The sequence below is a fragment of the Lissotriton vulgaris genome, chromosome 1_1, assembly GCF_964263255.1.
Source record: "Lissotriton vulgaris chromosome 1_1, aLisVul1.2, whole genome shotgun sequence".
Classification (NCBI taxonomy): Eukaryota; Metazoa; Chordata; class Amphibia; order Caudata; family Salamandridae; genus Lissotriton; species Lissotriton vulgaris.
In genome coordinates, this window is record NC_141685.1 from 548013165 (window position 1) to 548028569 (window position 15405).

General features: G+C 52.4%; 1 protein-coding gene across 2 annotated transcripts in view; it reads right to left on the reverse strand.

Moving 5' to 3' along the window:
* The window catches only part of BRDT (bromodomain testis associated), a 2469968-nt gene that overhangs the window by 1584068 nt on the left and 870495 nt on the right, over positions 1 to 15405 (reverse strand). The window lies entirely within an intron of this gene.

Genomic DNA, 15405 nt, shown 5'->3' on the forward strand with positions numbered 1-15405 from the left:
TGCCCATGCTTTTGACAAGAGAAGTTCAACTAGTCGCGAATGGCCCAGGAGTAACCACCGCTGCCTGAAAGCCGCCATGCCATGAGCCGAAGGAAGCCCAGGGTTACCAGATGGCATTCTGTCCAGATTCAGAAGAAGGTGAGGAAACAAGGGAGTTGGATTGAAGAATCCCAAGAAAGTTCCTGAAGAACTGGAAACCAAACTTGCAATCTCCAACACTGAGTCACTATTAACATTTCTGCCTCTTGAATACGGATCTGGACTGCCTCTCTTGTAATCATTGAGAATGGAGGAAGCGCTTAACCACTCTCCAGTCCACAATCCTGAAGAAATGCATCCGTGGCTATTAGATCAGGTCTCCAACTGAAAAACCGCTGGACTTGATGGTCGAGACGCGATGCGAAGAGGTCCACCGAGAACGGCCCCTACAGGTCCGTCAACCACTGGAAGACCTGAGGGTTTCAGTTACCACAGACTGGATTTGTGCAGGTGTCTTGAGTGCAAGTGCGCCACCTGATTGTCTTGGCCTGGAAGGTACTCAGCCGTCACAGAGATATGATGGGCCAAGCAGAAATCCCAAAAGTCTTTTGCCAGGTTCGCCAGGGCTCGGCTGCGAGCCCCCCTTCCCCAAGTAATTGACATAATGGACCACGGAAATGTTGCCCATTTTGAGAAGGACACATGGCTGCACCTTGTTCTTGGTCCAACAACGAACAGCGAACGACCCCGCCAGGATTCCCATACAGTTTATATGAAGGTTCTGCTCATCTAATGACCAGACTCCTCCGGTGGAGCAATCCACACAACGGGCGCCCCTTAGCCTGACCTGCTGGCGTCAAACTCAATGATCAGATCTGGCACAGAGCCGAAGATTGCTCGGCCTTTCCATGCCTCCATGCAAGTCAGCCACCACATGATCTCTTCTCTCGCCTCCATAGAGAGTGGTACTGACTGGTACTGACTGAGCGTGTGACAAGCCTATCCGCAGGTGGTATGCCTTAAGGTCCTGGAGGGCCCAGTAATGTAGAGTCCCGGGAAAATTACCTTGATGGAAGAGGAGAGAAGGCCTACCAGTCGGGCAATTTGCCTGAGCGAAGTGCAAGTCTTGGAAATGATCTGATGCAACCAGTGACGGATCTTGGCCATCTTCTTAGACGGTAGACTCAAGGAAGAGTGGACAGAGTCCTACGCAAACCCGAGGAAATCCTGCTTCTGAAAAGGACCGAAGACCGACTTTCCGTCGCTGACGATGAAGCCCAGCCTTGCAGAAGGGACACTGTTTGTTGGAGCTGCTTAGATAAGGTTCTGGGGCACTGCGCCATGAGAAGAATATCGTCCAGGTACACGATCATGCGGATGCCCTGGGCCCTGAGGAATTCAACCGCTAGATGAAACATCTTGGTGAAACACCATGGTGCTGAGGAAAGACCAAACGGAAGGGCGGTGAATTTGTAAATCAGGTCTCTCCAGCGAAACTGTAGGAACCACTGATGAGGGGGGTGAATTGGGAATACCTGATAACCATCCTTTAAACCCAGCTGCACCTTCCAGTCGGTCGGAAGCAGAATGTTCCGGAGGAGATAAATCCCCACCATCTTGAAATGGCGGTATACCAACCATCCGTTGAACTCCCCAAGTTTGATAACTGGGCAATCAATGTCCTCCATCGGATTTGTCAACTAAGAATATGTTGCATAGAAACCAGTCAGGATGCAGAGCTGAAAGGCAGATGGTCCCTTTGCGCAGGAGCGCTGAAACTTCCTCGTCGATAAGCTGTGCATCGTGAAGCAAATCGGGCGAGGGTATCTCTCTTGCCGAGGATGATCGTAGAATTTGATATGGAAAACTTGTACGGTTTGTAAGACCCATGCATCTGATGTGGTAGCGGCCCAGTCGTCCTGGAAAGCCGCCAACCGACCCCCAAGGCGAACCTGGGACGCTGGCAAAAGACTCACCGTTGGAATTGCCGCCTCCCGTGTTGTTCTTGAAGCCTCCTTTGCCCTTGAATTGCTGACCCCTTCTGTGGTAGAAGATGTTATAATTCGCGCTGGAATTGTCTGTGACCGGAGCCTTGTCCCCTGGGAGGGTTCCGCTGGATGCCACGGCAGCCACTGCCTCAGCTGGTCCCTTGAAAAACCCGTGGGTCGAAGACCTTCTTGATATTGGATTAGGCCTTAGTCAAAGAGGTAAAGGTTGCCACAAGTTTTCCTAATACTTTCACAAAAGGGTCCCCAAAAAGTCCTCCCTGCGCAACCGCGCCCGCCTCAGAGGACGCCAGGGCAGGACTGGGAACGTAAACTGGCCCTGGCAAACTGCTCATGCGGCCCCCCCTGGGGAGAGAGGGAGTGCAGCCAAGCAGTTTGCAAGGGCCGGTTTCGGCCGATTTGGTTACAGGGGGTCGAAATTGCCGTTCCCCATTTTAATCAACAACGAGCGGCAACGCTCCATTGACAGGGCACAGTTTGCGCTGCTCATAAAAATGATGGCATGTTCTGCCCAGTTTGACAACACCTGGGGTTTGATAGGGGATCCTGAAACCCTCCACCGTGTCCAAAATCTTGGTCACAAGACCGGTGGCATCGAGAAATTTATTCTGGCATGAACGCCAGGATCTATCTATGCCTTTGCGCGGATCCTTCATATATTTAGCCAGGAAGGTGGCCATCTTGGAATCCAGCTCCGGGGTGAACGCGACTTTCCACTATAGAGTGGGTCTTGGGCACTCCGCTTCAAGGCAACCCTCCTGTGAGGAACAGCTTTGCAGGATCAGCGAGACGAGCGAGTTCCTCTAGCGGGCCTTCACAGCACTGCAGTTATCATGGCACGGGCATTGCAAGGAGCGCGAAACGCTCCCGTGGCTGGAAGAGAACAAACGTGCACAACAACGCCTGAAGAACCTTCCCCAGGGGGCCGACGCGGAATGTGTCCCCCCACGGGAGAATTAATTCAATTTCGCAGAATTAACACTGTAATTGTAACAAAACAATAGAAGATGAAGAAAAGATGACTTAACTGGCTGCGAAGCAGCAAAGAAAGAGGAGGAACCAACAGTGTAAAAGGACTATGTAGGGGGGCGTGGCCAAGATGGCGGCCTGAGCAGTCGCAACCGGCGGAGGCTCCTCGTCCCAAACCCCCAAGCGGATAATTTCGAAGCACATTCCCACCTCTGTAGGCGATTATAAGCCGCGGGGGCGATCCGGCTTCGACCCGGACCAGAATAGCAGGAGTTGGGGGCAGAGAAACAGTCCCGCGGACGTCGACCGTCGCCATCGGCAGCTGGAGGAGAAAAGTAGGCGAGGCCTTCCCACGAGAGCAGCCGGAAACCCGCATCGCGGCCAGCCAGAGGCCGGGCCAGAGAGCAGTGACCTGGGCAGGCTGCAGGGGCCAAGCGGAGACCGGGGGTAGAGATCCGAGACAGCCAGCCCGGTGGCCAGCGGAGCGGAGGACAGCGGCCGGCGGCAAGACACACTCCCAGAGGCCCGGAACAAGACGACCGCTGCAGCCCGCCACCGATCCGGAGCAAACGAGGTGAGGTGCGGGCTGCCTGAGCACGTGTGGGAGGCAACTCGGGGGGCGGCCATCGAGCCCCCGGAGCGGACAGGTCCGCCCAGCTATAGCGGCACACCGCGGGGCCTGGTGGTGGAGGGCCGGACGGCGAGACACAGGTGGGCAGTAGGAGGCGGCAGAGGCCCAGGCGGCCAAAGACTGCGATTGCAGGGCGGGTGCAGGAGAAATTTAGCAGCACTGTAAGCGACAGGCCCGCGGGCTCGCGGACAGAAACAGGAGGCATGCGCCGAGCTCCCGGCGGCTGACGGTGGGGCGGCGTGGCCCCCACGAGAGGGGAAGGTGACTGTGGGGTGCGAGGAAGGCCTGGGCCTCGCAGTGAACCGGAGACTAGTTCGGAGGCCTGGGTGGCCTAATCTGCGCTGCCGTACGGCAGACGAAGACGGGAGAACGCGGCGCCTAGGCCGGGTGGCCCGGGCGCGGAGAGACCAGCTTCGGGGCCCATACACCGAGCCCCCAGGGGTAAACACTAAGACGGCGCGGCCTGAGGGAGGCCGAGTATACCCCGACAAAGAACCTGCAAGGACATAGTGTGGCGCAGCAAAGGCCGGTAGGCCGGGGATACCACGCGTAAGAGAGGCTGCACGCTCGACAGCAAACTGCTTCAAAGTGTATCCCCCACATAGACCCCCGACATAACACGAACACCCCGTTGGGGCCGGAGCTGACACGGCACCGAGACAGGGACACGGCAGAGAGGCAGCAGTCAAACGCGAGATGACCCGAACGGCTGGGGCATAGCATTTAGATACAAGATCCTGCTGCTGAGCACACACCGAGAACCGAAGGGTGTAGAGCCACATATCCATCGAGCAGCCGCCATTTGCACCAGTTCCGCGGCTCATTCGCAGACCTGCGGACGGTCAGCGAGCTGCTCTAAAACAGGATAGCGCCAAACATGTCTTCCACGAATCGCAGAGGGGGGCACACCATCCCCGAAATGCTCTCCAAAGGATCACACAAGGGGGAGAAAAGCCCTGACAAACCAACGCCACTGACTCAACCACAAGACAAAGACAGGGACGAAGGAGAAGCTCCCGCAACGAAATCGTTCATGGAAATACTATTGGCGTCTCTGAGAGAGGACATTCAAACCCTAAGGCAGGATATGGCAGGAGGCTATAAAGAACTACGGCGAGACATAGATGACATAGGGGAAAGGGTAGCGGCAGTCGAAAACTCAGAGCAGTCCAGGAGTGGGGAGGCGGAACTCCTGCAACAAGAAATCATCAGGCTCCATGAACAGCAAACGGATCTGCAGGCACACACAGAGGACCTGGAGAACCGCTCCAGACGAAACAACATACGGGTCCGAAACGTGCCATCCAAAGCAGAAGGGGGGGGGGACGGGGACATCACAGCGTACCTGCAAGATCTGTTCCGCGAAATACTGGGAGAAGGCGAGGACTTAGACATTCGAATTGATAGAGCCCACAGGGTGGGCCCAGCACCCCGATCGCCCGCCCCCCCCCCCCCCCCACCCCACCGCCCCCACCAGACATTTTGGCTTTTCTGCCGGACTACCTCCTTAAGGAACGTATCTTGAAGGCAGCACGTCAAAAGCAACCCATTAACTTACGAGATCACACGCCTGAGCTCTTCCAGGACCTGTCCACGATTACACTGCAGAAGCGGCGGACATTCAAGGTGGCAACTACCTTCCTAAGGGACAATGGGGTCCCATACTCCTGGGGCCACCCTTTCAGACTGATTTTCAAGTGGAAAGGGGCCCTCCACCAACTCAGATCACTAAGGGACACGTGCAAAGTTCTGGTCATCCCCCATGAAGAGGACGCTCCGGACGATGATTCAAGACGACGATCCTCCAGTCAAAACTCCTCACAACAGATGAGAGACGAATGGCAACAAGTGAGACGCAGACGCTCACCCAAGAAAGGGTTCAGGCCGGATCCCGAGACCGTGGCGCACGAACATGAAGCAGCTACACTGGAGGTCTCCAAAGACACTAAGAAGTTGGCCTGATATATGATGCTCACTAGTTCTAGTGATCACCTTGTATCAGTCCAAACAACCCTTATGGTGATTGGTTGTAAGTCAACCTTATAGACCAGCTATCTTAATGGTAGCATGGACAAAAGCAGTCTTTAGGCTAAACTCTTTTGGCATGTGAAGCCAGCTATTTTACCACATATAACCCCTTGAATACCAAGTGAAAGAACACCACACAGGTTGTTATGAAAATAAACAAGTATTTATTAACTAACATACACCTCTGAACTCTTTATGAGGTCAGAGGGCTAAGCACATGACAAACTCTTAGGAAAAATAAGTTTAAGTTGCACGATTTACAATGGTGCCCTAGGGGCACGACAAACCATATACTAAGTAAGTGGAATGTGAAAGTCAATCAAAGGAATGGAGCTGTCCAGAGGCTGTAGGATCGCTGGGACCACGCTATACTAACTTGAGGTAAGTAATAGGAGGCCCACGGAACGCGTGTGCAGAGTGTGAACTCACACGCGAGATGCGTACAAACGTCTATGGACAATACAGTTTAAGAAAAAGGTGAGTACGGACGTCCCTGACTAGATAGGACCAAAACGACTGTGGAACTGGACACTAGGAGAGTTAAGCTACCCCTGAGCACCGAAATGCTCGTGTTACCTCACCCACGGGTGCATAGGTGCCAAGTCGTGTCGGGTTCCGGCGTTGAAGTCTATGGAGCCTGGAAGAAAAGATGCTGCAGGCGGTCAGGAGGAAGATGTCCGGTGTGATCCAAGGGTGGATCAGTGAAGAGAAGAACCTGAAAGCAGAGGGGACAATGTTCAAAGTCACTAGCCAGTGACTGGAGTGGAACCAGGAGTGGAACCAGATGTCTTCGTCGCGATCAGGTGAAGGTGGACGCTTGTCTCTGCAGCCACGTGGACCAGGTGGTGTCTTCGACGACCAGGATGGAGGCACGAGCTGTCCCACGCAGGTTCTCGCTGTCGGCGGTGTCGTCTCCGGATTCGGGTTCAACAGGCCTTGGCAAAGGCCACCCACGCGGTGAGTTGAAACGGCGTCTGGAGTGGACCAGGAGGGTCCGGGGTGCTCCTCTTTTGGAAGGGAGCAAGGGCCAGTCTGGAGCAACCAGACCAGCAGCAAAGTTGTCGGAATTTGTCGTCTAGGAGGTCACTAGACAGCCGGCAAGTGACCAGACAACGCATCGAGCAGCAAACAGGCAGAAGGGCCACACGCAGATCTCGTGGATGCTGGAGGGCGGATCTTCGGTGCAGGAGCTGCTCTGGGTCGGGGCTTCTCAGTCCCAAAGCACTTGGACGAGGATGCCTCTGAAGTCGTGCTGGAGCGAAGTGCTGCTCCTTTCAAGATGGCCGGTCCCACGTGTCTCGTCGCACCCACGGGTCTCAGATCTGCTGCAGATGTGGGTTGAGGTCGGAGAGGTCTGGGAATCCGGGTCTCGTCGGGCTCTGAAGTCTGGATCCTTGCAGGAAGACGAAAAAGGGAAGCCGCTGTACGCTGATGGTGCCTGCTTGTGCAGGGTGGACACTCCTTGCCCACAAGGGAGATTTCTTCCGTCTTCTGTGGAGCAGAACGTCGAAGTCCAGAGTTTCTTCTTGTGAAGTTGATCAAGATAATCTAATTTGGAATGGGACCAGCTCCTACCTTTATTCAGCTAAAGGGGGCTGCACTACGACTAGGTCCCTCCTCTGGGTGGGACCAGGAAGGGGGGTGGTTACACCCCCTTTCCTTTGTCCGGTCTTGCGCCACCTCTGGGGCTGGAGTGCTTCAGGAACTGGTTTGGACCGGTGTATGCACAGGGACACCTTGTGTGCCCCAGGCATGTCTCATTCCTTTGAGCCCTGTCCTACCTATTACACAAAATCCTGTCTGGGGTGGTGCTAGCACCTCCCAAGGCAGGAAACCCTTTGTCCGAGCCTTCCTCGCTGGAAGTACTCCCAGAAGCAGGAGGTCAGACATGTGCCTGTGGTGGCAGCATCCATTTTGTGATGCTGAGGCTTGAGTTAACTTTAACCGGTGTTCACAGTTACATACATGTCGTGTCCCTCTAGAAGGGTGGAATGCTACCCCCGTCGCCAGAATTGGCGAGGGGGTAGTAATCCAATTCGTAGGACACCTTACTCGACATGTTTTGATAATGCTATACCAAAGTTAGCATTTGACCGCGAGGTTCATAATGCACTTAAGAGTATATGGTATAGCGTTATCATGGAACAGCTATTAGGACTTGGTTCCGCAAGCTGCAAACGGGCTCAGCTCATGCCAGAGCACCATCTCACATAATTCCAAGCACTCTGCCTTCAGGATTGATAAGGCCTGCCATAGGAGTGACTGATAGGGCCTTTTATGCCAAACTCTATGCGGCAGACCCGGGCTTGGATCACAATACTGGAACCGCGTACCTAGAGACCGCAGACGGGACGGCCATAAATGAAGCTAGCGTACAGGTACTGGAGGCCCTGATACGCCTGGAAGAGGTAATATCGGTGTGAGAAGTTGGCCTGATATATAATGTTCACTATTCTAGTGAGCACTTTGTATCAGTCCAAACAACCCTTATTGATGATTGGTTGTAAGTCAACCGTAGACCAGCTATCCAATTAGCATGGACAAGAGCAGTCTTTAGGCTAAACTCTAGAGGGCGTGTTAAGCCAGCTGTTATACCATCACATATACCCCTTGAACACCAAGTGAAAGGACACCACACAAGTTGTTATGAAAATAAAAGGATATTTATTTAGAACACAACAACCCTGGACTCTTTATGAGGACAGGGTGCTAAGCACCATACAAAGCTCTTAGGAAAATACTCAAATCGCACAATTTACACAAATGCCCGAGGGGCACGAAAAACCATATACTCTAAAAGTGGAATGCGAAATTACTAGCAGGTAAGTACTACGCTAATAGGCTTTGGGATCGCTAGGACTAGACTACTGAACCTTCAGATTACTAGCAGGAGGCCTAGGAAGATCGGGTGCAGAGTGTGCACTCTCACGCGGGATGCGGAACAAAGTCTATGGTTGCTAGAAATTACAAAGTTAGTGTTATCGGACGAATCCGACTAGATAGAGCTGAAACGAAAAAGGATCTGGACCCTTGGATAGTGAGGCTATGCTGGGGCACCGAAATGCCGAAGTTACCTAGCCCAGGGGCTGCGGATGCATAGGTCTGGAAAGACGTCGGGAATCCTCGTTGCAGTCTATGGAGCCTGAAAGAAGAAGTTGCTGGCAGGTGACCAGTGTTGGAGTTCGGAGTGATCCAAGCCTGGATCGAAGATGGAAGACACCTGTAAGCAGAGGGGACCAAGTTCTGAATCACTAGCCAGTGATTAGATGGGCACCAGGATGGCACCGGATGGAGTCACCTCGACCAGGTGAGTGGGCGACGCTGGGCTCTGCAGTCTCACGGACCAGGAGGCGTTGTCGGCGACCAGGATGGAGGTGCGAGCTGTCCCACGATGGTATCTGCTGTCGACGTCGCTGGACCCAGGATTGGGGCAACAAGTCTTGGCAAATGCAAGCCCACGCGGTGGACTCAAAATGGCGTCTGGAGTGGACCAGGAGGGTCCGGGGTGCTCCTCTGTTGGAGGGGAGCAAGGGCCAGTCTGGAGCAACCAGACCAGCGGTGTTGATGTCGTCGTTCGTCGTCGGGAAGGCCACAAGCCAGCGGGCTAGCAGCCAGACAACGCGGTGAGCAGCAAGCAGGCAGAAGGGCCCCACGCAGATCTCGTGGAGGCTGGGAGGCTGAACTTCGGTGCTGGAGCTGCTCAGGGTTGGGGCTTCTCGGACCCCAAAGCACTCACTCGAGGATCCCTTGGCGGTCGTGCTGGGCAAGCGTCGTGCAGCCCTGAAGATGGCCGGTCCCTCGAGGTCTCGTCACACCCACGAATCTCAGCTGGGCTGATGATGCAGGTTGAGGTCAGAGGTGCCAGGGAAGCCGGTTCTCGTCGAGCTGGGCAGTCTTGATCCGGAGGAGAGACTTACAGCAGACCGCGATGCTTGGATGGTGCCTGCGGATGCAGGGTGACTACTCCTTAGCCACAAGGGAGAAATCTTGAGTAGAAGTCGAGAGTTCCTTTCGTAGAAAGTAGTTTCAGGATTCAAAGATGATCTAATTTGGAAAGGGGCCCGCTCCTATCTTTATACTAGGAAAAGGGGCTGGCACGCGACTAGGTCCTGCCCAGGGGTGGGACCAGGAGGGGGGGTGGTTACACCCCTCTCCCATGCCGGACTTTCACCAGCTCAGGGGCTGGTGTGCCCCTGGAACTGGTTCTAGCCGGCCTATGCATAGTGAGCACCGGGGTGCCACTTGCAGTCACCTTCCTCTAAAGCCCTGCCTACCCAGGATACACAAAACCCTGTCTGGGATGGTGCTAGCACCGCCCCTGACAGGAAACCCTTTGTCCAAGCCTCCCTCGCTGGAAGGACTCCCAGCAGCAGGAGGTCAGACTTGCGTCTGTGGTGGCAGCATCCATTTTGTGATGCTGAGGCTTCAGTTAACTTTAACCGGGGTTCACAGTTACATACATGTCGTGTCCCTCTAGAAGGGTGGAATGCTAACCCCGTCGCCAGAATTGGCGAGGGGTTAGTATTCCAATTCGTATGACACCTTACTCGACATGTTTTGATAAAGCGATACCAGAGTTGGCATATAACCGAGAGGATTATAATGCACTTAAGAGTATATGGTATGCGTTATCATGGAACAGCTATTAGGACTTGGTTCCGCAAGCTGCAAACGGGCTCAGCTCATGCCAGAGCACCATCTCACATGATTCCAAGCACTCTGCCTTCAGGATTGTCAAGGCCTGCCATAGGAGTGACTGATAGGAATCTATGTGTCCATTTTAGGGTTAGACATAGGTATACTATATCTAAAGCAAAGGGTGATTACACTACCTTGCCCCAGCTGTCGTGCAGCCAGTTGTGTCAGATTTAGATGGCCAGCCAGGGGTGGCATAGTTCATGCTGCAGCCCCTGGTAGGCCCTATGTACACCTATGTCCTGAGTTACAGGGTCTGATAAGGTGGCCCAGTACCAATTAGATATGTACCTAAGGTACATGGAATCCATTTTACAGAGAGAGTAGTAGGCCTGGGGCCCTGAATAGGATGGTCCCAGGTCAACTAAGTCGGAAAACCAGCAAAACACCAGGCAAAAAGTTGGGGGCAACCATAGTCAGGTATCCACCTTCCTACAATCGGCGATAGCAAGACTTAAACCGCTAAAGGCACCGGGACCAGACGGCTTCTCCGCTGGCTTCTATAAAACGTTCTGCCCTCTTCTAGCGCCGGTATTGACGAACCTATTCAACTCCTTCCAAGGCCCGGGCTCGATCCCGCAGGAGATGCTGCAGGCCGACGTTATTGTCTTGCCGAAACCAGGCAAAGACCCGACTAGGTGTGCGGCATACAGGCCAATATCACTCCTTAACATAGATCTGAAGTTGTTCACCGGGATCTTGGCTGCACGACTCGGCTCCTGCTTGCCGGGAGTAATAGAACCGGACCAAGCGGGCTTTGTACCCACCAGGCAGAGTGCGGACAATACTAAACGCCTGATGCACATAATAGATAAGGCACACTTCAATGCCTCGGATGCGGCCCTGTTGTCAGTTGACGCTGAAAAAGCGTTTGACAGAGTGGATTGGCAATATATGGACAACACCCTGGCGAGATTCGGCCTAGGGGATAGGTTCCGAGCCTGGGTAGCCAGCTGCTACGCGTCTCCCCAGGCAACGATCAAAGTCAATGGGGCATGCTCTAAGCCATTCGAAATTCAGCAGGGCACCCGGCAGGGTTGCCCGCTATCGCCACTGCTGTTCGCCCTCTATATAGAGCCATTTGCCCATCACATTCGGAATAACAGAGACATTACGGGCATCAAATTCGGAGGGGAGGAGCAGACCATTAGTCTCTATGCAGACGACATTCTAGTCGCGGTAGATAACCCCAGAATGTCTATACCAGCATTCCTGACAGAGATGGAGCGGTTTGGGGCGGTCTCTGGATTTAAGATGAACGTGGGAAAGTCTGTTATTCTCCCCCTGGGCAGCAATACCCGGCAGGCTCACAGAGGTAGGCTCCACATAGGGGGGCTGGCTGTGCAAACTGCATTGCCATACCTAGGAATTGAATTAACTCCCTCCACAGCCCAGACGGTTGAACTCAACTACTCCAAACTCCTGACCCGCATACAGGGAGATATATCAAGATGGCGGCAACAACCGCTCTCGTGGTTGGGCCGAGTTGCCACTGTCAAAATGACCCTGTTACCGAAGGTGCTCTACCTGTTCCAGACCATCCCGGTCACTCCCCCCCTGGGCATGCTTAAAAAATTGCATGATACCATACTACGGTTTATCTGGGCAAACAAACGCCACAGGCTCCGACGCCACTTGGTGACTAGAACGACGGAGGAGGGTGGACTGGGGGTACCTGACCTGAAGCGCTATTTTCAAACAGCACAGATGAGATATCTTCTGGAATGGTCCCAACCACTCTCCGAAAAACGTTGGCTTTTTCAGGACAAGGCAATGGCGGGTACGCCGCTATGGAGGATGCCCTTTCTGGCCCGGGCAGACAGACCAGCCTACCTTAAAAAGTCGCCCATCACTAAAACACTTCTCCAGGTATGGGACGCGATAGCGGTCCCTAAAGGTCTGACATCCTTTCCATCACCAATGACGCACCTGCTGGACAACCCGGCGTTTCCCCCGGGGTACTCCCCGGCTCTTTTCCCCAATGGCGGCAAATTGAATGCTGTTCCGCAGGACACTTATTCGACCTGCAGGGCTTTATGACATTGGACACGATGAAGGAGACGTATGGACTTGACAAGCCGCACCGATTTCAGTACTTTCAGTTGAGGCACTGGCTCACACATTAAGACGTAGAACCCCTAGTAGGCCGCCCCCTCACCGCATATGAGAAATGGCTCCTCACTAAATCCAAAGAAAGTGGCCTATTACTGGCACCTGACACCGGAACGCCTACATCAAGGTAACCCGCGGAGAGATCCCACATGTTGGAGGGGGTGCGGACAAACAGGGACCATGATACACATACTGTGGGAATGCGTGATAGTGCAGGAATACTGGGAGGGAGTACTCCAAGACAGACGGACATTTTGAGACGGAACTTCCCCGTTTCCCGGCATACACGATCCTCGGCCTCCCCAACAGACTCATGTTCCCATTCAAATCCATTAGAGGAAAGCAGATGGGACTGGCATTAGGGGCTGCAACACAACACATCCTCTCCCTGGGGGGAACGTCAGGGAAACCCACACACACACAGGGTGGCTGCATCGACTGTGGTACATAATGGAGAGGATCCAAGCTTCACTCACACAAACATCCGACACATTCAAAGAAATGTGGCAGCCAATTCTCACCCTGCTCACCCAAGAATTCACAGAGCTCACATGCCCTAAATACCTAAGGGTTCTCAGACTCTCAGATGACTTCCGCAATAAGACAAAAGAGGAGACACACAAGGCCTAGACTGGGTCCCCTCAGGCACTGGCAAAGGTTGGACACACCGAGGGGAGGGGGGTGGGTGTGGATATGAATGGGAGAATCGGGGCAGTTGGGGTTAGGGAGGGCCAAGGGAGGGACATGGATATAGAGGTTCTAGCTTGCAATGTTTATTCAGGTTCCCATCATACGAGCTTGCATGGACACAAGACAGCCGTCCCCAAAGCCCAGGACCCCGGGGTATACGAGCTGCAACAGAACGGGAATGGAGTGAAAGGTCATATTGTATTACATACCGTATTGTATTGCTTGCCTGAACCCAATAAAAACAAATTTGATCCAAAAAAAAAAATGGACTACGTACTGTCATGGACACTATGGAGGGACTATTGTGCTAGAGACCTCCCTCTGTGTCATGGAAGCTGATGTTTTTTGGTCATGTGTTTTACTTATGATTCATACAAGTTTTTATTAACAAATGTGTCTTTCTGGCTGCTATGAAATGTTTAATGTTAATAAAGCGGAGAAAGACAAAGCATAATCGGAGCCTCCGGTCCTGACATAGAATCCCACTTCTGCCGTATTTAGACTAATATTCAAACCATTTAAGTATACATTCAAACCCTCACTTGGAATGAGTTAAAACTATAGAGTAAATGCAGCTCAACCAAACATTACTGCTATCGCCAATGCACCATAATAATATAAGCAAACTAATCCTATAATGCTCTTCGAACCAATCGCCCAACAAATAGCAAGACTGACATAATACAAAGTTGTAACTGTAAAACTGTCACCATTTATTTAGCTACCTGGCAACCTGGCTGGCGATATAAAAAAGCTATGAATAAATAAGATAAATAAATTTGGTTTACATTAACCTGATTGCGCTATTAACCTTACCAATGACGTACTTACGAAAATACTCGGAAGCTCAATGCTATCTTGCAAGATCCCAATGTAACCTTTTGGAAACAGATTTCAAATCCTATTTTGAGATGAGTTCTCTGAATTTATTTAATAAGGTGTTTCACAGACACTGGCTTTTCGCCTCTTTCCCACTTGGAGTTGCCTATAATTATTTGGCCGTAAACACTGATCGTGATGCATCCAGTCGAAGGTGGACGTCTTAGTATCACGCCAGGAGGAGAAAGGAACTTCAACGTTGAATCATGGATTTCAAGGCAATCAGAATGTTTTAACTGCAGTGGCCATGTCTACATGTGCTGACATGTTAGAAGGAAAATGTTTCCGTCAAATGGCCTTGAGGGTTTTCTAGAAGGCTGGCAGCCTGCAGTAGCACCTCAACAGTGGACCCAAGGTATAAAAAAAGCTGACCAAAATCCAAGTACTATCATTTGCAATGAGTGATTAATTGTGACCATTAGTATCAGTGGTGCTCTGAATGTTCTTCGATGAGGTAGGGGGTAGCTTACATATCAAAAGGGCAGCAGCTGAAACGGGCATTAGCATATGCATAGAATTTTAACAAGCCTTTTCAAGTAATATCTATCATTATAAGCCCGCTCTGCAAACATCATGTAGCTGCTCGAACCCCATCCCGGTGGAGAATCAGTGGGTTCAAGATCCCTCAATGTTGTTGCGGAAATTAACTTCCCTGTTCTCTCTCGCTCATTCAATTTTTTGTGGTTTCTCCAGAAATGGCTATAATCACGTCTCTATTAGGCTTGTGGGATGATGCAACAATAGGATCACTATGGGGCCACCAACACAGCATGGGGCTTACCACATCCAAAGCTCTTCACCCTAGAAAGGATACCTGTAAAATCATGTGGTCGTTGGTAACGATTTTGTAGGATGTCATATTTTAGACCAGGCTTAAGTAGAACAGCACACAATGAGTCATTTTTGTTTACATGCATTTACTCAAAAACATTTGATTCAGTAATGTCTGTATGTTTTGGAGAAAGATGAGCACCCAGAGTCAACCAGTCCATCCAGACATGCTAAGAGAGTGTTATGTTTACAAAAAGCTGGGCAAACTGAGAAAAAATACACGATCGAACACATTAAAATGTAAGTCAAATTGGGGCGTGGCCAAGCTGGCAGCCAAAATGCCCACCGCGGCACCCCGAAGGTTGGGTGCAGTCACACTACAGAGGCTGTGATCTGCCGCGCTGAGGGTGCTGAGGTCTGGGCCAGCCCTGAGGAGATCGGCGTCCCTGGGCGTGTCGTGGGAGCTCCGCCCAGAGCAGCCTGTAATCTCCGCGGGACCTAGACTCTGCGGGACGGGTGAGTCGGGCCCGTGGCTGTGGCGCTTCCCCTCTGCTCCCCCTGCTGTGCCTGGTTGGCTGCGGTGGCTGGGCTAGCCCCTTCCGCTTAACTATTATACTCATGCCTGGGTGAATCATCGGGGGCCTC